Below are 23,168 nucleotides of genomic sequence, written 5' to 3' on the forward strand. Positions count from 1 at the left end.
TAGTTCAGGAAAGTTCTAATCATACCTTGAGTTACAGCAGGAAACAAAAACCTTACCTTTTGTATTCTGAAGTCAAGGATAACTTGAAAAATCATATCAATTCTGTGAATGCAGTAATTCATCAAAATTGCTTTTAAAACTTCAGATCAAATGTTGTTCTTTTGTACAGCATCTATATATCTCATACCATCCCTGCCATGTAGAGCACATTTAGATGATTTCAAAAGCAGCCTGTGCAACTAACTCTCTCTCATTTAACTCTGATTTATTTTCTTCATGTAACTTCTAACTAATTGACTTGTTCTTAATCATTAACCTTTTTCTCTATTTCAGTTTCATCCCAACTAAAATGCAAAGTTTAGAAGTACAGAAACTTTGTACATCTTCTAGCTCTTGGATTGTCAGCTTGTAACATTCTAAATAAATTATAGTTGAGCGAATAAATAAATTATTATGAATCATAATTTAAAATTCTCTTTAAATGTTTTAGAGGTTCTTAAATTAACAACAACAACAACAACAACAACAACAACACAAAAACCCTTATCTGTGCTGTATTGTTTTATACCCTGCGAACTTTTTGTGATTTTCAAACCATGATTTATTTCAGGGAAGTAAACTTATGCCATGTTGACAACCTTCTGGTGTTGTAGTGTTAGAGCAGCAGATTCAGGGATAAACTTTAAATTCCTTTATGGACACTTTGATTTACATATAAATATTTTATTTTGTCAAGGTCTCACTTTGGTATCTGACTGAATAGTGTAGGTACAATTTTAGTTTGAAATCTAGAATTAATATTTAATGTTCCTCAGGCAATATTTCTTTACAATAAACATATATTCATGAGCCATCTTTTCCCCTTGCTTTATTCTCCTCAAAACGGAGCATATAGGTCTTAAAGTTTTAGATTCACAGTATAGTGTTTTTTGCAACATATTTCTTTTCTCAAACAGTTTTCTTAGAGAAAACTTTGATCTAAAGATCCATATTCAGAACTCTCTAAGACCTCTTTGGGTGGCAAGTCATGTATTTAGTTCAGCTCTGGGATCCTTGATTAGTTTTAAAAACAGGTTTTAAAATCCCATAACCATATATATATTTGGAATCTATAGCTTCTGCTTTTGAGTTTCCAGATATTTTCTTACAATAATATGATTAACTGTTTTCCATATTGTTTTACAATCTGTCTTTAGGGGTTACTGGTTATATTCTTTTGCAAACCTTGAATGTTAAAAAAAATCACAGAAAGTTCTTAGTAGTATGATGAGTGTATGTGTGTTCTGCTTGGGTCGGCTCTGAGAACTTGGGGCTTTTGTGTAAATTAATAAGGCCAGCCAAGGGTCTGGAAAAAATTGCAAAGTTTATTTTACCATCATAGTTTTAATCATTTTTGAATATTATATTAAGTTTTCATCTTTAATAATTAATTCCAAATACTCTCCTTTCCCAATTCACTAATAAAAATTTCCCAAATTACTCGGGGCTATTCATTTTATGCCTTGTGACTAATGCAATTCCTCTATAGAATATTTTTACAGAAACAATTTCCAGTAGCTACTAATGGTAGTCATATTCATCGGCAGCCAATTTCATGCATTTAGTCCGGCGGCAAAATGAAACCCTGAGGTCACAATTTCTTTTTTCTTTTTGTATTTTCTGACATCAGATTCCAGAATGTGTTGGGAAATGTCCCCATGTCCCTCTTGTGATTTTACGAGAGTACAGTTTTAAGGAAGCTCGGTGGTGATTGCAGTTGACTAGGGAAAAAAAAAATAGAAATTCACTTAATATCCGCTTTTTGCAGAGATAGATGGCAGATTTGCTGCGAGGGGAAGGAATTAATACAGCTGAGCAGCATATGTATCGTCCTACTTCCAAACATCTTGGCAACCTGAATTCAAGCCCTTTGGTAAATCATCTAACAGTTCACTGACAAGGAATAATTACACCACATTCAATAAATAAGGCAGCATCAATGAGCACAAGCTTAAAAGTTAGACAGACATGGGGGTAATGTCTGGTTCATGCAGAGCTAATTCATTGAAATTTGGTAACTCGTTTAACTTCCCTATTTAGGATGGCCCCTGAGTAACCTAGGGAATCTAGAGAAGGGGACCTTAACAGCATTTCCCATTTCTCCCTGACTCGCCATTAAGAGTAATCAAATTAAGCAACAAATTTTGCTAAACTTTTGAGGAACAGAATATTTATTGGGAGTAAAGTAGATAAAATAGCTCATCAGCAAACTAAGTGTCTGCACCCCTATTATTCCATCCTGGTTCCCACAGCATGGTATTCTTGTTGGATGCCTGGCTAGTGATGGGGGTAATAGTGGTGGGGTCGATGCTTCTTTGACCAGAACTTGGATGTTGCCAAGTTCCCACTTTACTTCCTTCCTCCTGGCAACGTGAGGAATCAAATTATGTTCTCACTGCATCATCTGCTCAAGCAGATTGAATATATTGACAGCTGTAGATTTTATTGTTTTCAGAGTGTTTTTTGTTTTCTGAATCACAGTATCAAGAGTTGTATCTGCACTACGGTGGGGCTTCTTCACCATTGCTATATCAGATGGTGTGTGTTTTACTCTGGACTTACTTATTGCAAAGGTTCCACAACAAAATTGAAGCCAATTCTCATTGGTTGAGTTGTTTCTATTGTTTAGTACATCATGTCATGAAATGTATCTAATATTTTTATCTATCGTTTCTTCCATCTCTATATCCCCATGATACCCCTGCTGTGGGTAATGCTGACTACATTTTTGAAAGCCAGGAGACTTATACAATATCTTCTGGTTAGAAACTGCTCACTAATGCTGCCCACTAAATTTTAACTATCAAAATTAATTTTCAAATTTATAAAAAGCTAAAAATTCAGCTATAGTATTATATAGTGTTTACCCGAATCTTTAAACAAAACAAAGAGAAAATAAATAATTTAATCATAGGTCCCTCAATATACTGACCTTATTTTAAGTTATCATAATAGATTTATTTGTGCTGCTTCATTGTATGAAACTGTTGAAGAATAGATAATAATTTTAGCAAAAGGCCTGCAAAATTATATTGCAGTGTTTTAACATAGACTATTTATTAGTTTTCACAGTAGGAACCGATTTTTGGCTCCTAATAGCTGTTAAATATGTTTATATTAATAATGGAATCAGTGGAAAAAACTAACCTTTTCTTTTTAAAAAAAGGTTTTTTAATGTTTATTTATTTCTGAGAGAGAGAGAGAGAGAGAGAGAGAGAGCGAGCGAGCCGGGGAGAGGCAGAGAAATAGGGAGAAACAAAATCTGAAAAGGCTCCGAGCTGTCAGCGCAGAGCCCAACACAGGGCTTGAACCCACAAGCCGTAAGATCGTGACCTGAGCCAAAGTCGGAAGCTTAACTGACTGAGCCACCCAGGTGCCCCAAAACTAACCTTTTCAATTAAAGAATTAAGGTTTACCAGACAACTTCATGATTTCTTAACACTCAGCAGAAACAGTGTATATGTGTGTGTGTGTGTTTAATTTGTAGTACATGCATTATATACTTGCCATAATCATCACTTTGGATGTAATATAAGAATAATGGATTCAATTTTGGTTCACTAAACAACTTCAAAAATAAGAAGGGATTTTGACATTCAAAAAAATCTAGAGATGTACTATGTGATTATCAATTGAAAATTGGAATGTGGAACTTAGGTTGAAATTTGAAGCAACCATGAGAGTATTTCTAGGTATAACATATTAGATAAGCAGTGATGAAAACGTATTTACTAGAGAACAATGCTAACATGAAAGGCAATAAACCTATAAAGCCACTTAAGCAGTAACATCTCTAACAAGTAAATGATGGAAGTAATCTATCGTTTATTATACTTTAGAGATAGAGAGTGAGTGGGAAAGAGCGAAAGAGTGGGCAGAGAGAAAGGGAGAGAGACAGAGAGAGAATTTCAAGGAGGCTCCACACTCAGTGCAGAGCCTGATACAGAACTTGATCCTACAACCCCAGAATCATGACCTGAGTCAAAATCAAGAATTGGACGCTCAACTGACTGAGCCACCCAGGTGCTCCTATCTATCCCTTATTATAAAAAAAGCATTTTCTATATGAAAACCTGTGATTAATTTATATATTAAAGTATATATAAAGTTTTATATCCAGAGTGATTTATATATATATATATATATAATTATGCAAAAATTATCACATTAAATGAATAAAATTATTAGCATTTTTCCATTTTGATTTTAACTTTATGGATAATAGGTGGTAAGGTCCATCAAATCAATCAAACCATAATTAGTAGGAATGATTCTATTATTTGAGACTTTGATGAAGGTATTCATAGGTAAGTAATGGTGATTTTTTTTGTGTTTTTTTGATTGTATAGTTTCATTTATTCCCAATAAATGTGTAAATTCCTAAAGAAAATGTACATGTCTTTTTATGTCATAGCATCTAGTTTAGAGTTTAGTTTATATTCCCTATTTGAAATACTTTTTGTTATGTGGCATCCATAGCAAATATTTCAAACAAGCTCTTTTCAACTCCTCACCTACCTCCTCCTCTGTTGCATCAATTTTCTGACCTGGGTAAAATATACTTGGGAGTTATGGCAATTTGACTGACCCTAAATATTTTGTTTTCTGTACATTGCCTTTCTTAGGTCCATTGTGGTTTTAAGACTGCATGTTTTCCCCATAATCATCTCTCTCCAATGAAATATCATATAACTATTTTTTAATTAAATGCTACTGTTTTTCAAATAAATTATATTATGAATGTCCATACATTAAAAAATTGCAAGAGAACAGATATTAAGAGATACAGTTGACCTTAGAATGATGTAGGGGTTAGGGGCACCAACGCTTAACGGTTGAAAAGCTGCATACAACTTTGACACCCCCCAAATTGTAATTACCAATAGCTTAACCATTGACAGGAAGCCTTACCAATAACATAGACATTCAGTTGACACATATTTTGTATGTTATATGTATTATATACGGTATTCTCAGAATAGAGCAAGTTGGAGAGAAAAATGTTATTAAATCTGTAAGGGAAAAATCATAAGGAAGTGAAAATGCATTTGTGGTATTGTACTGTATTTATTGAAAACATTTGTTTGTAAGTGGACCCATGCAGCTCAAACCTGTGTTGTTCAAGGATCAGCTATTTATTTCCTGAATTCACCAACTCATGAAGCCTTTTTAGAAGACTATTTTTCTTGCTTCTATAAACTTTGGAGCTACATGGCTCTTCCTGAGGTTAAGTTGTTCTTACATGTATAGGGGTGGACAGAAATGTTGTGGATAGTTGAATTTCTTGACAATTTTGTATAGATAGTAGACATTTAACAGTAAATTAAATCCTAAATAATCTTTCAACATGGCACTACCTTGTTATGCTAGATAATATTTTAAAATTAATACTTCATTGTCTTAATTTTGTGTGTCTTAACAAACATATGTAACCTTAGCAAACCTTTATTCTGTAAAAATAATGGACAAGATGGGATGCCTAAATAACCAAAGCTGGTTTAAGTTAATTGCATTAGCTATATTAGTGAGTTATTAAGCTGAAAATATCAGTGCTAGAACATCCTGGGATTTGTTTGTGTTGATATACCTTGAGAGTAGACAAATAGTTCCAACTTTTGTAGTGATCATATAATAGAGGAAAAAAGTATGTTTGGTAGAAAATGATAGTTTTATCTAAAACATTTATGTCAGCTTAACAACAACTAGTAATTAAAGACTACCTGTCCAAAGTTTAATTCAAGTGGAATCTTGCCAGATCTTCTATCAGGGAAGTGAAAAAAACTCTATAAGAACAAAGGAAGAAAGCCGTGGGAAAAAAAAAGAATATTTATGACCGATATATATATATATATATATATATATATATATATATACACACATATATATATATATATATATATATATAGAAGAAGAAGAAGAAGAAGAAAGAATAACCTTTAAAATTGTCAAACATGCAACACTGAAGGCAAGAAATGAGAATAAATTGTTACATAAAGGAGAATATTCTCAAGCATATGTCATAAAATACCACAAAGTTATTGAAAACAAAGCAGCCCTCTTGACATTAGATGAACAACTGCATTATCTGCATTTAAGCAGATTGTCTCATACCCTTGTCTGTCTCTCCATATATCTCTTTTCTAGTCTCTGCTGCTCCTTTTAACCTACTGTGATTGTCTGACACTTTGATATTTTCAAAATATCATTTGTAGAAAGTCTTCCTTTGTGGAAAATATGATCCATAAATCAAAATCTGAAAAAGAAACACCAGATATTTAAAATATATTAATTTAATACCTCCTAAGGGAGAAACTGTTAGGGCTGATGAAAGAAACTCTGTATCTGCAAGTATTTGGGATATTAGAGATGAACCCAGAGTAATATGAGAGCAGAGAAGTATACACCTAAGCCTGGAGACATCAAGGATATGTTCCACAGAGGTGTTACTTGGGCTGAGAATTGAAAAGGTAATATGTTTTTAAATTAATATAATTAAAATCTATCATAATTTGTACAATAATACTTAAATGTCATAAAAGAATCTTTACTAAGCCTAAAATGGGTCTTAATTTCTTTCTAAGAATGTCCAGAAACTGGACAGAATCATGCATCCTTTCTTTCTCTTCCCTGCCACATTCTACCATCATATTGAATTCCTAGAGAAAATCTTATTTCTTCAAACTCTAAAATATATTTCCAGTCCATCCATTTTTGTAATCTTAACTGATATCTGCTCAAAATGTCATGATTCTGACCTGAGCTACTGCTATAGTATTCTTGCTGAGCAATCTGATTTTATTCCTATTCTTTGTAATTTATTGTCTATTTGGCAACCCGAAGAGGTACCTTTAAAGCATAAAACAAAGCTTCCTATCCCAGTTATCACAATTAGGGAAAAAAATTTTAAACTCTTCAAAGTGAATATAATGCTTTACAAGAGCTGGACTCACCATCTCTCCAAGCTCATCTTATACAAGTCTTCTCTTTGTTTGCAGTCCCTCTGGCCTTTCTATAACTCAGACATATCAAAATTTAAATTTGAGTTCTTATTTCATGAATGCTGTGCTTCCAGATCTTCACATGGCTACCTCTTTGCTTCATCCAAGTATCCACTGAGATGTATCTGCTGCTTAGAGGATTTGCATGAGCACCCTAATTAAAGTAGTCCTTAGAAGCTGACAAGGGGCTGAGCAGTTAGTTTTACTTATTTTTATTTTGTAAAATCCCTTCCTTTCTTCTTGATTATAGTAATGGATATGTGCCTCTGTACCTTTGGTAAAACCATGTAACTGTGCAGATAAAGCAGTGTTTTAATATTTTGCTGTATCTAAATTATGAATACATTAATTAATTGATAACAGACTTTACTATGGAAAGTCCTTGGAGTGTTTTCATGAAGGGACTGACCTATTTTTTTTTTTTTATTTCAGAAAGATTATTTGGAAATTGAACGGAGAATGAAGGAGTGGCCAGCATGGTGGCAGACCTCACAAATAGGAGACCAGTTAGTTTGGAGGCTATGTAAGTAATGAAAGCAGAGATGTTGAAGGCTTGAATTGTGGAAATCCAGGAAAAATAGAGAAGGGAACTGATATAGCCTATGTTTTAGTGGTTCAATACCAGGAAATGTTGATGAATAAAATATTTGTGGGAGGTTATATAAAGAAAGGAATCGAGAATGCTTATCTTTTCTTCTTTGTTTCACCTTTTGCATTTCTCTGTATTGTTTGCTATGTCTTTTCCTAAGAGCTATAATTTGTTGGCAAGGAGAAAAAGCAAGGGTAAGAAGTAGTGAGCCCTTGCATAACAGTTGGCCTTGAATTCCACTCTGTGCTTTCAACCAATAGACACATTTACTTTTCCCTTCTGGTTCTTTCTGAGATCTTGCTCCCATGAATTTCACTTTGAAGGCACTAGGGTCAATTAATTTAACATGTAGCATCGGACTTGGCTTTCATGGGTCTCTCACTTTGGTTTGGTGTGGCTATTGATGATTAATGAATCTAAATGATCTCTAGTTTGAGGTGCCTATTGATTTTTTTTAATTAGAAAATCCTACCTAGAGTGCTTTGAAGTATTTTCTAATCATCCATATTCTCACTGTGATTTTGCTTATTAGCTCTTGATTTTGGTAGGTGAAATGACAGTTGCCATGCAATTTATAGTGTCTGTCTTCTCTGCTTGATTTCACTCTAACAATGTGTGTGTGTGTGTGTGTGTGTGTGTGTGTGTGTGTGTGTGTATTTTATTGTTATAGCAAATTGTAATTTACTGGTTCTAGGTAGTATTTTATATGATCACAAGGATAGATTTTTGAGGCAGCATATCACAGGCATCTGGCACTTATTTTTCCAGAGATATTTCATTTGAAAGCTTGGAGGAAATTCAGAAGAAAGAAATGTATGTCCTAATGATATTTAGGGATACAGATCAATCCATTAGATTAGTGAAGGGTTTGTGCTTTTGATTGAGTCTTTCTTGCTCTCTCTCTTTCTGCGCGTGTCAGACTTCTTACTATTCAACCTCACAGCTCATGTTCCATTTAAGAAGACAGCAGCGAGAGGAAAGAACAGTGTGGTATAATTAGGGCAAAATAGCTGAGGGCTTAAGTTTCGGGAAAGCCTAGTATTCTGCACTTCTGCACACGGGTGTTCTCCATGCCTTTCTCTTCTTGAAGGCCAGAACTTCCTTGATCTGATCTTTCAAGATGAGTATGTTCCCTTTAGTCTTTTAGTATTGAGAAATTGTGTTTGAAAAAAATATTCAGTATCCCTAAGTGAGTAATTACATAATTATTTCTGCTAATATGATGTAAATATGTGCCATTGTATCCAAGACCATTCAAAAGCTGTGAACATTCCAGATTTAGACACATGTAGAGATGATGTACAAAAATAATATTATTAGATACTATTTATACAGAATGGGTCCAAAAAAAGTTGTGGATTATGAAGATTCTTTAGGAGTTGTATTTATTTTATAATTTGGTGCAAAAATAAGAGGAAAAAGAGGATTTTTTTAAGTCTTAAGAGACCTAGAGCCTGATGAGATTGAGAAGATTTCCATTTTTTAACTCTCTCTATTGTGTGGATGAAAATCAGTCCAGAGCCTCTCTTTCATAGCTACAATCCCCCCCAACTCACTCTAAATACACCAAGAAATGATTTCAAATTTTTATTTACTTTATATCAGTACCAAAAGTAGCCTCATAATGTTGTTAGGAGTAATTACCTGTAGCACGTGATGCCTTTATGGGTACGTATAAAAGCTAGTATTATCTATCGTCTTTCCATTTCTGTCTTTACTGTTATTGATCCTGACGGATACATGTTGACTCTGTTATTTTTCTATTACTCCAAAATTCTGGAGGAATCAAGTTCATAATGCTTGTTCTTAAAGAAGTATATTTCTAATCACATTTGTTCTCAAAATGCTTCATTTTGTTCATGTCGTTTTTCCTTTCCAGGCCACATTCCCTCTGTCTGAAATAACTTCTCTTCTTACTTCTGCACCTTCTCAAGCCATATTTTCTCACAAAGTCCTGCACAAGTATACTCTTCTCTGAAAATATCATTGTCTTCGTGTCTCTGGTGTGCTTTGCATTTGCTTCTCTGAAGCTCTCGTCCCAGTATATTGAGTAATGATTTGTTTACCTGTCTGAATCCCCTACTAGATTGAAGGCAGAGCTGAGACGATTTCATCTCTCACCATGTAGTATACTTAGCAGACATTCAAAAAATGTTTTGAATGGCTGCAAGAAAGAATAAGTTGCTAAAAAAAGAATTAGTTTATTTTAAAGCATTGAGGACGAGAAGCAATCAGCCACAAAAGCCAGTGGTTTGCTCCTCTATTAACTGTGTGTTGAATTGAAATGGCCGCACTTTAGTGGAGAAAGAGTGTATGGTAGTGAAACACAATCTGAAGGCTTATCAACATGAAAATCTGCATTTGGTGTTCATATTCTGGGGTTATTCTGCAATCTTGTCCTCAACATGACTTCAGTGAAGACCCACACAGACAGGATAAAGTTTTCTCTGACCCTTTTATATTTGTCTGAGACTAACACTAATAGTTCCCAGCCTGATGGGAAAAAGGAACCAAATCCTCCTGAAAATCCTATCCTAATATACAAGTTCATTAAGAGCTAGGCAGGAATAATTTTCAACCTTTCAAAGGATTCTGTGATCAATCTAAAATAGCATGCATGAGAAGGGATTCATTTACAAAGAAAATTGTCATTATAGAGTTATTAGAAAGGGATGCTCTGGGTCATCTAAAGTACAAACTTCCATTTCTCCAAACTTTTAACTTTCATGAAGTTTAGAAGTTTAATTAATCTTTTCTCATTATTGCTTCTGACTTTTTTCCCTCCTTGTTTCATTTCTGATTATAAGTGGAGAAAAAATTGATACCATGGATTAGGTTTTTTTTTTCTACCTTTGACTTTGAGCAATGGATAATTCACCTGAGGATGTGAATCATACATGCTGAGATCATTCAAACTACCTTTAAGTAGACTCAACTATCACTTTCCCCAATAATCACTTATCCTCCATGAACTAAATCCTTCCCCCACATTCCTACCTTAATTCTACAAACATTTATTGAATGTCTACTACATGAAAATTGCTGTGCTAGGCTGTGGATCATTGGCAATGTTTTAGATGGAAGTCGTAGAAAACCAAAATATCTTTTTGTATCTCAAATCCATACTGATTTCGAGAAAAAATTATGTTGCTCATAAGTCATATTACCGATTGATGGGATTTGCAGATAGAGAACTGATCAGTTAAAATATAAGGAGACACTTTTTATCTTAGAGTGAGCTTAAAGCTCCAGATTAAAATTCTAAGTAAAACTAAAGGGAGTGAGGAAGCAAAAAAGTTAAAATAAGAAGAATGAAACATTTTAATATTTGCTAAAGTATTTCAAAAATTATTTAAAAAATATTTCTATTAATGAAGGCATATTATATTGTAGCAAAAATGTTGAAAGAGTAGAATGTTATGTTTCTATATACACATTGATATTTCTTATGTCTATACTTACCTATCTATAAATAGATGTAGACTTTTATATAGATACACACAGTCAAGTATGCATTTGGAAGTATATTGATGAACCATAAGAACTATATGAGGGTTGACTTGTTTTACCCACTAACAGTTATGATTTCCCCGAACTATTCAGTCTCTTTACAAATGATTCTTAGTTACCCGTGGTAACTATTTTACAAGAGTGCTGACTTTTATTTCTTTAATTTTTCAAATTGATTTATTTATTTTTGAGAGAGAGACAGAGCAAGTGGGGGAGGGCCATAGAGAAAGGGAGAGAGAGGATCCCAAGCAGGCTCCGTGCTGCAGCACAGAGCCCAAAGCGGGGCTAGAACACACAAATGTGAGATCATGACCTGAGCCGAAATCGTGAGTCAGACACTTCACCGACTGAGCCATCCAAGCACCCCAGGAGTGCTGACTTTTAATTAATATTAAATAAAATGATACACTATTGTATCAGAACAAATTTAACTACCTTTTGGACTTTTTGATGTCACCCTTGATTTTTGCTTCATTAACCATATGCTCTGGTTACCAAGAGCACAAGTTTTTGGAAGGTATATATGGATTAGTAATAAGATTTAATTCAAAACTAAGCTTTGATATATACTAGCTATATAACTTAAAGATTAATCTGGAGATCTTAATTTCTTTGTAAATAAATGTATGTGGTGACAAAATCTAACACAAATGATAAAGATTATATAAGCTAATATATTTTCAAGAAATCTGTAATCTATAAAGAATTATTTATAATTTTTATTAGCTTATGTTATCATAAACACAGGACTTGTATTCCATGTAGGTTTTCCACTCAAACTCTCTGGGCAGAGACAATGTTTCACTCACTGTTATGAATATAGGTGCTAGAAAGAGCCTTAGAAATGGAGATGTCAAATATATTCTGAATTCAATATATAAAATTCTATGAAAATGGAATATTCAGATATGGATATTAGTACACCCATTTTTAAACTCCTCCAGTCTGTTTATTTTTTATCAACTTTGCAAATATTTGCCTCACTCAACAGAAATAGTAATACATTGCTAGACTCTCTCACCCAAGCAGAAGTAAGCATGGATCATGGTATTTTACTGCTACCATAACCACAAGTTGAAGGGGACCATTAAATGTGGGAAATCCATTTCTTGTAGCTTTGATGATTAATTGGAGTTGAGTATCATTGATGATGTTTTACCCCTAGGCCTTAAAAATAATCTTATTTTACATTTTCTTAGCCAGAGATTCAGGAGAAAATAATTATAAATGCAAAAAAATTACATTATTTTCTTTTGCATGCAAAAAGGATGAGTAGGACAGTTTGCTGGCAGGTGTGCCTGGATCTGGAAAGTTTCATGTAGATGGGATAATGGGAGATGCACGTCTGAAAGGAAATGGTTAGTAAAACCGGGTCAGGCTCTCACATGTGAACCACAAAGCAGTTAGTGTATAGATTGTTTTCACAATTCTTCCCTTTCCCCATACTCTAGCTATTTGGGGCTGTTAAAAATTTTCTGGAAATCAAAAGGTTTTTAAAATTTCTACAATGCTATCCTTTCCTTTCAGTTTTATTTTTTCGTTTCAATATTTTATTATTTTCATAATAGTAGGTATTACCTCCCCAAAGTATCTCTTATGGGCCTTCTGTCATTAAGACTCCACACATTTTCATCCTCATTCTTCCAAAGACTATGCCGTGATATTTAGCATTTAGAAGATGATACATAAAAGTTTTCTGGAACAAATAAATTGTTTATTAATTAATACAATTTATGAAGGTGACACTAGATTTTCCGATTTTCAGACACTAGATTATCTTATCTTGTTTATAAAGAATATGTAATACGTGAATTGCATACTGTATGTAAATTTAGACTGGAAATGATGTTAGGTAATCTTCGTATTTCTGGTATTACAAAATTCATCCCACTTTTTTTTTTTTAAATTTTTTTTTTCAACATTTATTTATTTTTGGGACAGAGAGAGACAGAGCATGAACGGGGGAGGGGCAGAGAGAGAGGGAGACACAGAATCGGAAACAGGCTCCAGGCTCTGAGCCATCAGCCCAGAGCCCGACGCGGGGCTCGAACTCACGGACCGCGAGATCGTGACCTGGCTGAAGTCGGACGCTTAACCGACTGCGCCACCCAGGCGCCCCATTCATCCCACTTTAAAGCCACACATAAGTTTGACTTCTCATTTTTTAAAGAAAAATATTTCATCAAAGAAATCATGAACTCTATTTTACCAGATTTTCAGGGAGTCAGAATTGTAATAAATAGGTCAAATGATTTACCTTAATTTTGTCTGACTGCTGGATTTTGAACTTTTAAAGGAATATTTTATGCAAATTTTGTCATTCTATATGTATGCATTCTTCAGAATATGAAATTCACATTAACAAAACTGTTTGGTTCAGTCTACCATATTACCAGCATTTGCTAGAGTGTTTCATATGCATTCTATGTATTGATTTTTCCCCTTTCTAGCATTCAATATATTCCAAAAACTTAATGCTTTAAAATTAGTGCATTAAGATATCTGGGTACCATTTAAACTTTCTTATGATTATCAGTATGTACTTAACATTTTTGCAGTAAAATAAAAAGTCACATCTGAAAAAACTTACTGAAAGGTTAAAGGGAAGAAATACCATAGAAAGATGCAGAAAAAAATAATAGTATGTCAGTAAATTTTTCACACAGAATACCACAAGTAGCAGTGAGGAAAACAATAATAGTGTCAATTGCATAGTAAAAAGGAAAAGCACGGAGAAGGTCAAGAACATAGCTTGCTTTCATTCTCAGCCAGTAATTTTTCATTAGTCTCCCACACACACCATTGCCTTCAATGTACTTAGGAGCTGGATTCTTCAAGGTATTGTTGCCAGTCATACACTGAAAAGGACTATGCTGTGCTTTGAATAAGGCGATTGATTGCCCTTTGGCTGGTAGGGCAAACTTTCTGATCATGTTCACTCATTCATGTGACACATATTTTTATGCCTACTCTAAGCTAGGGACAAAATCATGAACCACATAGTTTCTGTCCTCAAGGAGATTTGTGCATTGCGGTGATTGCTTTTCCGTGGTTATGTGTCTTATCTCACTTTTCTAGCCAACAATATTAATGAGATGGCTTTCTGGCCAGAGGAAGGGATCGTCTATCTCAACTAAAATAAACATCTGAAGGGACTTAAACCTTGACATCATATTTTTTTTTGGAAGGTGTTCTGTTTTGGTTTATTGTTTTCATGCCTATGAAACTCTACAGTTGTGATTATCAAACTTTAGTGCCTGAGGTAATCACATAGGAAGCTTCTTAAAAATGCAAATTTCCAAGACCCACCTTGAGACATTTTGATTTAGTAAGTCAAGACTGATGTTCAGAAACCTGTTCCTTTAGTACCTCAGGGGTAATCCACATTTTAAAAAACAAATCTTAATTTCAGATTATAGAGTCTGTGTAGGTTTCAGATTATATTCTGAATCTTAACATTCTTTGTTGTTTGTTTTCCCCCTTAATGGTATTTAGAACATTTTTATCTTGTGGCAATTTCTTATCTGGCTATGAGATATGTCTGTACAAATTTTTTTTCCCTCTCTCTCCACGTGATTTATTTTAACACTCAACAAAATTGTCTAAAAGAGAAGTCAGACATACACTATTTTGATTACATGAAATATACTGATGGGGTAGCTGGAAAAAAATGAAAATGAGAAAAAAATTCATAGAGAAAAGCCTCTAAGTCTTACTGTTTCAAATAGAGCAGGGGTAAGCCAAAAGTTTCTTTTTTTTCCTAACACTGAACCTGCAAAGTCATGTCAAGTACAACGGATTTGGAATGTCAGCACCCTGATTAACCCAGGTTGTCTGAATTGCAATCTCTTAAAAGTGATTTTTCCCTTTCTGTTAAAGTTCTGCTTTCTTCTCTATGGATAAAATGTTCCAGATATGGTGTGTCCTGACTAATTTTTCTCTGTAGTTATACACAGATTCAGGTCAAATATAGGTACTACAGAAATCTCTAGGTTTATGCAGAGTATAAAGTATCATTTCTCTTAAAGACAGATCTCTATGTCCAACTGTGGTATTTTTTCCAAAGACAAGGATTTTTCATAGTTTCTCTAACCTTGAAAAGGTTGAGAGTCACAGGCATAGATATACTACTGATCAAACCATGGGGTGCTAATAATGTCAGGTATATGAACTTGATTTGAAAAATACCCAAGAAAGTCAGTACACTATTTTCTATTTCAACCTATGCTTCTATCATCTTTCCCAAGTTCTATAATCACTGGGTGACTAAGTTTTGCTAACTCAAATAGGAATTGTAATATTCTTTAAGCTCAGATAAATCAAATTTAAAATGCCTTCTTTTAAAAATAAAAAGTTCAGAATATGTAGAACTCTGTATATAGGGGAAGTTCTACATATTCTGAAATTTCTGAATATATGCCTACATTTTTCTCTCTATCGTTTTTAAGGTACTAGAGCACTTACCTATGTCTACTGAAGGAATTAGGAGTATAAAACAGAGAAAAAGTACGTTTACCACCAATTCTACTACCTCTCAAGAATGTTACCAATTATTTCAGTAAAGTTTGTTTGTGGATGGTAATTCACTATATTTAATCCTATTTAAGTTATCCAAATTGGTCTGTTTTTAGAATGTTCTAAGAGATAGTAATCCGGGAAACAGTTCAACTTGTTTCAATCTCCAAATCAGCTCTGTCTGCCTCAGCAGTTCTCAATTTATACTGAGAAAGAAAAAAGAAAAAAAAAAAAACAAGAAGTAACAGACTTAACTGAAGCATGAGTGATGTAGGTTAGATAGGAAGAAGAAATTCCTGACAATAGGATTTTAAAACCTTGGAATGAATTACAGAGGGGAGTTATACAATTTCTCCTCAATTGAGGTCTTAAAATATATAATTTGCATCTTTTAGCGATGAGTCTAGGGTTTTCTTTACTGAATGGAGGTGCTCTTGAATATACTTCCAAGAGCTATAGGATTCTAAAATTTTTATAAGCTCATGTTTTGCATTTAAGAGAAATGAATTTTCCTATTCATTGCTAAAATGACTCTTCTTGTGTATGGCTTAATAGAAATTACTGAGTTTGCAAATTAACAGAATTTCAGTTGGAAAAATTTCAATATTATTTCTGATATACTCTATTTGGTTAACTCATTTTTATTCTTCAAAATAACCACTTGGGGCACCTGGGTATCTTAGTCGGTTAAAGCGTCTGACTCTTGATTTCACCTTAGGTCGTGATCTCAGGGTCATAAGGTCGCATCCCCACATCAGGCTCTGCGCTGGGTGTGGAGCCTGCTTGGGATTCTGTCTCTCCCTCTCCCTGCCTTTTCCCTGCTTTCTCTCTGTCTTTCTCTCACTCCGTTTTCCACTCGCAAAATAAATAAACATTAAAAAAAATAACCACCTACATGTCAGCACGACTAATAGGTTTTATAAATGATCATGGGAAAACCAGAATATTTGTATTTTTTTCTTAAATGTAATTCATATAAGGGAGAAATGCTCTATTGTGATTATTCTGAACTATGCAGGGTATAAATATTTTATAGGATTCTATTTGATAATTGCTGTAATACACCAATTAGAATTTTAAATAGCTATAGTATAAACCTATAATCAAGATATTTCTTCTGCTGGAATGTATTTGTTTAGAGAACTGGCACCCTTAATAGATTTAAAAGTTTACAATAAAAGGGTGCTAGACAAGATGATCTCTAAAGCCCATATAAGCTCCATGATGCTCTGATTATTTGAAAGGACTGGCAGAATCAGGAACTATGTGGAGAGAATTGGAAATTTCTAATCTTCCCCTTTGTTTCCTCAGTGAATGCATTGCTTCATATTTGAACCTTAAAGGTATAAATAAAAGGCTAATTTAAAAGTGTAAATTGTTGATTTCCTATTCTGTTTCTATATATATCCTATTCTGAATGCTACATACTTGAGTTTATTGTTTATTTACTATAATTTGGAATGCACAAGACTTAACAAATCATCAATTGCTAATAATTCAATGTGATACTTTCTTTTAGAGTGTTCAGGTGACTAGAATTTTCCCAAAGCATATTACTTAATGAGTAGCTAAACTGACCTAAATGAAATAAGAAATTAAATCCTGTATCATTTAATAATAGAGACTGCACGCCAACTTTATATTTTTTCCATATAGAAGTATAGAATATTTTTAAATGTTAAGGAACACATTCATAGACTAAGTTTATACGGTTACACTATCATCATTATTTAGGCATGCAGTGGGATGAAAGGATGGACAAAATACAGATAGCACACACACACGTGCACATGCACACACATATGCACTATTGTTAACAGAGCAGTATGAAGTAGGTAATACTTAATGGACAAGGCATTGTAGGAATGACACAAAAGTTGTTAAGAACCAGGGCCCGGAAAAGAGGTGATAGATAAACTGTACCCTCCTAACCAGAAATCTAGGTGTTCAGAGGAGGGTTTTGTAGGATATTTACTGGGGCAAACCATTGTTTGCAAGATAAGGTATAATGTAAATTGTGAGAGACTGTTGCCATTATGTTATCTATCATCAGAAATCATGTGTTATTCTCTCACTGTATTTAAATTATCTTGTCTTTGTGTGTCTATTTGTGTGTGTGTGTGAGAGAGAGAGAGAGAGAGAGAGAGAGAGAGAGAGAGAGATACTCCTTTTCACTAGATTGTCCTTCTATCAGGCAAATAAAACAACTTATTGTGAGTCGAGAGAGTATATGTTCATTGAGATCTGAGACTCTGATAGATTTATATTTTTATCATCTTGTAATGAGGTAAAGATTTGTTGTACTGAATCAGAAAAATGGAATATTTCTACATCTAGCATAGTTCAAGTGGAGCCTTGAAAAAATCACTAAACCTCTTTTTGTTAGCCCACATAGCAGCCAGAGACAGAGGTAAAGTGTGTTTTTGGGTGAAACTCTGGACAACTTAAATCATTGTGGCAGCTGATAAGCAGCTTTGGAAATAGGTACTACCTTTGTGTTTGACGATGAGGTTCCTCAGAAGGACTTCCTGGGAGAGAATATAGAAATAACCAGCCACCCCCCCAAAAAAAGTCCTCTTATTTTGAGTGGTATACTAAATATACTAATTTTCAAGCATTAGTTTTCAACTGCAGTGGTAAAACCCAGATGCCCAAGGTCCTCTGGGATTCCACGTTTCATGTGAATTCTGTTAATACTTCATGCTAGTGTACAGTGTTTAAGACTTCGGGGTGCCTGGGTGGTTAAGTATTCGACTTCGGCTCAGGTCATGATCTCATGGCTCGTGGGTTCGAGCCCTGCATCAGGCTCTGTGCTGACAACTCAGAGCCTGGAGCCTGTTTCGGATTCTGTGTCTCCCTCCCTCTCTGTCTGTCTCTCCGTGTGTGTGTCTCTCTCTCCCCCTTCCTCGCTCTCACTCTGTCTCTCTTTCTCAAAAATAAGTAAACATTACAACATTTAAAAAAAAGTTCTTATGATTATTAGAAATGCATGCATCAATCAACTTGTAGGAATTTTTAATGTGAACTGGATTTTAGCCCTTTGTTAGAAATATGTGGCAAATATTTTTCCCATTCTGTGTCTTCCCTGTTCATTTTATTACTGATGTCTTCTGATAAGCAGCAGTTTTTAAATTTGGCAGAGACAAGTTAATACATTTTTCTTTTATGGTCACTGAAATGAAATTAAACCACAATGAGATGGCATCTCACAAGTATTAAGATGAAACTTAACGGAAAAGAAAAAAATATGAAGATGTGGAGAAATTGGAACACTTGTACACTTAGAGGGAATGTAAACTGGTGCAACTGTTACGAAAAATGGTACGCAGGTTTCTTAAAAAATTAAAAATAGAACTACCATATGATGCAGCATTCCTACTTCTGGGTATTTCCCCAAAAGAATTTAAGTCAAATCTTGAAGAGATATTCCCTCCTGTATTTATTGGAGCACTAGGCACAATAGCCAAGATGTGGGAAAAACCCTAAATATCCATTGATGGATGAATGGATAAAAAAATGTGGTATGTACATAATAAAAACATTCAGCCTTAAACAAAAGGAAATACTGCCATATGAGACAACATGGATAAACATCGAGAATATTATGCTAAGTGAAGTAAGTCAGTCGTAGAAAAATGCTGCATGATTGCAATTACACGAAGTATCTAAAGTTCCCAAACTTACAGAAGCAGAGAGTAAAATAGTGGTTTCCAAGAGACTGAGTGGTGGGATGGGGAATTGCTACTCAACAGGTATAAAGTTTCAATTGTACAGGATAAATAAGTTCTGGAGATCTGATATACAACATTGTGACTATAGTTAACACACTCAATGTGTTAAGAGGGTAAATCTTATTTTAAGTGTTTCTACCACAAGTTTAAACATTATGGTGTAATTTGATAAATCTATTTTTACAAGGATAATCATTAGATAATTTTTAAAGAAAGAAAGAAATCTAAATGTATATAAATAAGAGAATAGACTACTAATCTAGTTACATTCATATAATCAAGTAATAGTCATTTAATTTTTTAAAATTTTTTTAAAATTTATTTTTGAGAGAAAGACAGAGCCTGAGTGGGTGGGGGCAGAGAGAGAGGAAGACACAGACTCTGAACCAGGCTCCAGGCTCTGAGCTGTCAGCACAGAGCCTGATGTGGGGCTGGAACCCATGAACCTTGAGATCACGACCTGAACTGAAGTCAGATGCTCAACCAAATGAGCCACCAAGGTGCTCCAAATAATAGTCATTTAAAAATGAGTCATTCATTTGTAAAATGTCCTAGCTATAAAATCAAATAAGTGGAAAAATATAGATTATATTATAAAATTAATTTTAGGTATAAATATATAAATTTAAATGTAAATATATACACATATTTCATTTGTAACTTCGTTAAAAAATACTTGTACATATATTTTTGGATCTATTTCAGGACTGTCTATGTTATTGCTGTGTTATCTGTACACCAGCACTACCAACTCTTAGTTATGGTTGTAGAATTTCCAAAAAGAAGTTATACCAGCAGTCATAAACATACTGCAAAGATGGCCAATGTTATTTTCATCAGAAAAATGAAAATTAAAACCACCATGAGATATCACAATGTGCCCACTAGAACAGATAAAGTAAAATAAATGAGTAACGATCCCAAATTTAGAGAGGATGAAGGGACAGTTAGAACTTTCAACTTGTTGGTAGGAGGGTGTCAGATCACCAAATCACAGGGCAAAACTATTTGTCAGTTTCTAATAAAGTTAAAAATATATCTACCTTGTGATCCAATAATTCTATTCCTAAGTATTGGCAGAAAAGACATCCAAACATATGATCACGATATGCAATTTAATGATTGTTCATTTTAGCTTTATGCAATATAGCAAAGTATTGAAAGCAATATGAATATTCATCAATGGGAGAATAGATAATCAAGTTGGTCTATTTATGAATGAAATGCTACCTAGAAATTAGATAGAAGAAATTAGTAATGACTAGTAATACATGCAAAAACCAAAATGATCTCAAAAGCATTGCACTCAGCAAAGAAGCCAGACTTAAAAGTACAGACAATATTATGTTATTTTAACAAAGTTCAAGAACTCTGTGGAGGCCATTGAAGGATTATCCACAGAAAAGGCATGAAGGGACCTTTTAGAGTAATGACTATGTTTTATATTTTCATTAGAGGTTTGGTTAGAAGAGTATATACGTATATCAAAACATTTTGCACTGTGCTTTTAAGACTAGTGCTTTTATTTCATTATATCACAATAAAAATATACATGCCTATAGTAGTCTCCAGCATAAAAAAATATTTCTTATTCCCTTACATACAACCTCTCAAGAGATATTTATACATTTGGGGATATAGGTAGATTTAGTTGTATTTTATAAATTGAAAACCTGGGATTTTCTTTTTTTAATTTTTTTTAACATTTATTTATGTTGACAGACAGAGGGACAGAGCAGGAGTGAGGAAGGGGCAGAGAGAGAGAGGGAAACACAGAATCCAAAGCAGGCTCCAGGCTCTGAGCTGTCAGCACAGAGCCCAATGTGGGGCTTGAACACACAAACTGTGAGATCATGACCTGAGCCGAAGTTGGCCGCTTAACCAACTGAGCCACCCAGGCACCCCAAAACCTGGGAATTTTCTAATAATTGAAGTACCCTGAGAGGGAAGACTATATTAGGAAATATATCTTCCTCATTATAGTCTCCAATACACTGAAGTGCACTTCAGACTAATGCCAGTCTAGAATATTTGAGAGAAGCTCTCTGGATGCAGCACAACAGAGGCCATAAAAGCATGGGGTCTGAAGTCACACTGCCTTAGTTTCAAATCTGGCTACACCACTTATTAGCTGTGATCTTGGGCAAACCACTTAGCCTTTCAAGCCCTTGATTTCTTTCCTTGTACAAAAGGAATAATTATTATAAATTTATCATGTAATTGCTGTGAGGATAAAAGATATGTTACTGGAAAAAGAAAAGTGCTTGCTATACCACCTGCCATATAATAAATGCTCATTAATGTTTCTGAATGCCATAATAGTAATATTAATTCATAATGATTATATCATTAAATTAATTCTATACTAACATAATATTATCAATTATATTCATCATATAATTAATCATGATTTTTATAGAGGCAACTTTACAGGGGATATTGGTGGCTAAATCACTTCCTAGGATATCTGATTAAGATGGGAACTAGATGGAGTCTCTGTGTAATGTCAGCACCCTGAATTCAGGGAACAATGAGAGGGTAGAAACTGGGCAAGCAGAATTTATCTAGTGTTTCTATTTGCATCTGACCATCAAAGAACTATTCTCTCGCCTACATAGGCAGACCTGTCAGTGCCTCTCAGGGAACACGCACTATTCTGTCATTGTTATAGAAAGCAGTACTTTGTTGTCTTGATAGATGGCCATGGTAAATTGAGACAGCAGATTGAGGACCTGATGACACAAATGGCCTGGAACAGGGCACAGAAGTGTTTACAGTGATGGGGTCTTCCTTTTTACTGTGGGTGGCCTACTTTGACTCTGTTATGTGCAATGAATGATGGCATTCTGCCAAGGCTATATTGTACCCAGTGTTATAATTTATTTGTTTTAATTAATAGATTTTATTTTGTAGAATAATTTCGTATTTACAAGAAATTTGAGCAGATAAGACAGCGGTCTCCAATATACCCTCTTCCACCCCAACAGTTTCCTCTGATATCAACATCTTGCATTAGTGTGTATATTTGATATAATTAGTGAACTATATTGATTATTCTTAAGTAAAGTTTATAATTTACATTAAAGTTTACTCTTCTTATTGTCCAGTTCTATGGATTTTGACAAATGCATAATGTATCCAATATTACAGTATAATACAAAATAGTTTTATGGTACTAAAAATCCCCTCTGCTTTACCTATACAACCCCACCCACTCCTGCCAAATCCTGCCAGCCACTTGTCTCTTTATTGTCTCTATAGTTTTACCTTTTCCAGAAAGTTGTATAGATGAAATAATATATTAGATCGTCTCTTTAGGATGGCTTCTTTCACCTGGCAATATGCTTTTAAGTCTCCTATATGTATTTCCATGCCTTTATAGTCCATTTCTTTGTATTGATGAATAATATTCCATTCTATAGATATACCACAGTTTGTTTACCCATTTACCTAATGAAGGACATATTGCCCACTTCCAGGTTTAGCATTCATGAATAAAGTTGGCATAAGCAATCATGTGCAGGCTTTTGTGTGGACATAAATTTTCAATCCAATTGGGTAAAAACCTAGGAGTGTTATTGGTAAGTTTCATGCAAAGACTATGTTTCATTTTATAAGAAAGTACCAGTCTGGGCTTTCAAAATGGCTGTACAATTTTTCATTCTCACCAGCAATGAATCAAAGGTCCTATTGCACCACATTCTTACCATCATTTTATACTGTCATATTTATAAATTTTAACCATTCTAATAGATATCATTGTCTTAATTTGTAATTCCTTATTGA

General features: G+C 34.1%; 1 long non-coding RNA gene across 4 annotated transcripts in view; it reads left to right on the forward strand.

Moving 5' to 3' along the window:
* LOC109496175 overlaps positions 1-23,168 on the forward strand; it is a 593,347-nt gene that overhangs the window by 253,590 nt on the left and 316,589 nt on the right. For all 4 annotated transcript variants that reach the window (XR_006592547.1, XR_006592545.1, XR_006592546.1 and 1 more), the window contains one exon: positions 7,470-7,560. This is a non-coding gene — a long non-coding RNA (uncharacterized LOC109496175). The remainder of the gene's footprint in view (positions 1-7,469; positions 7,561-23,168) is intronic.

Source organism: Felis catus, chromosome F2, assembly GCF_018350175.1.
Source record: "Felis catus isolate Fca126 chromosome F2, F.catus_Fca126_mat1.0, whole genome shotgun sequence".
In the NCBI taxonomy this organism is placed as follows: domain Eukaryota; kingdom Metazoa; phylum Chordata; class Mammalia; order Carnivora; family Felidae; genus Felis; species Felis catus.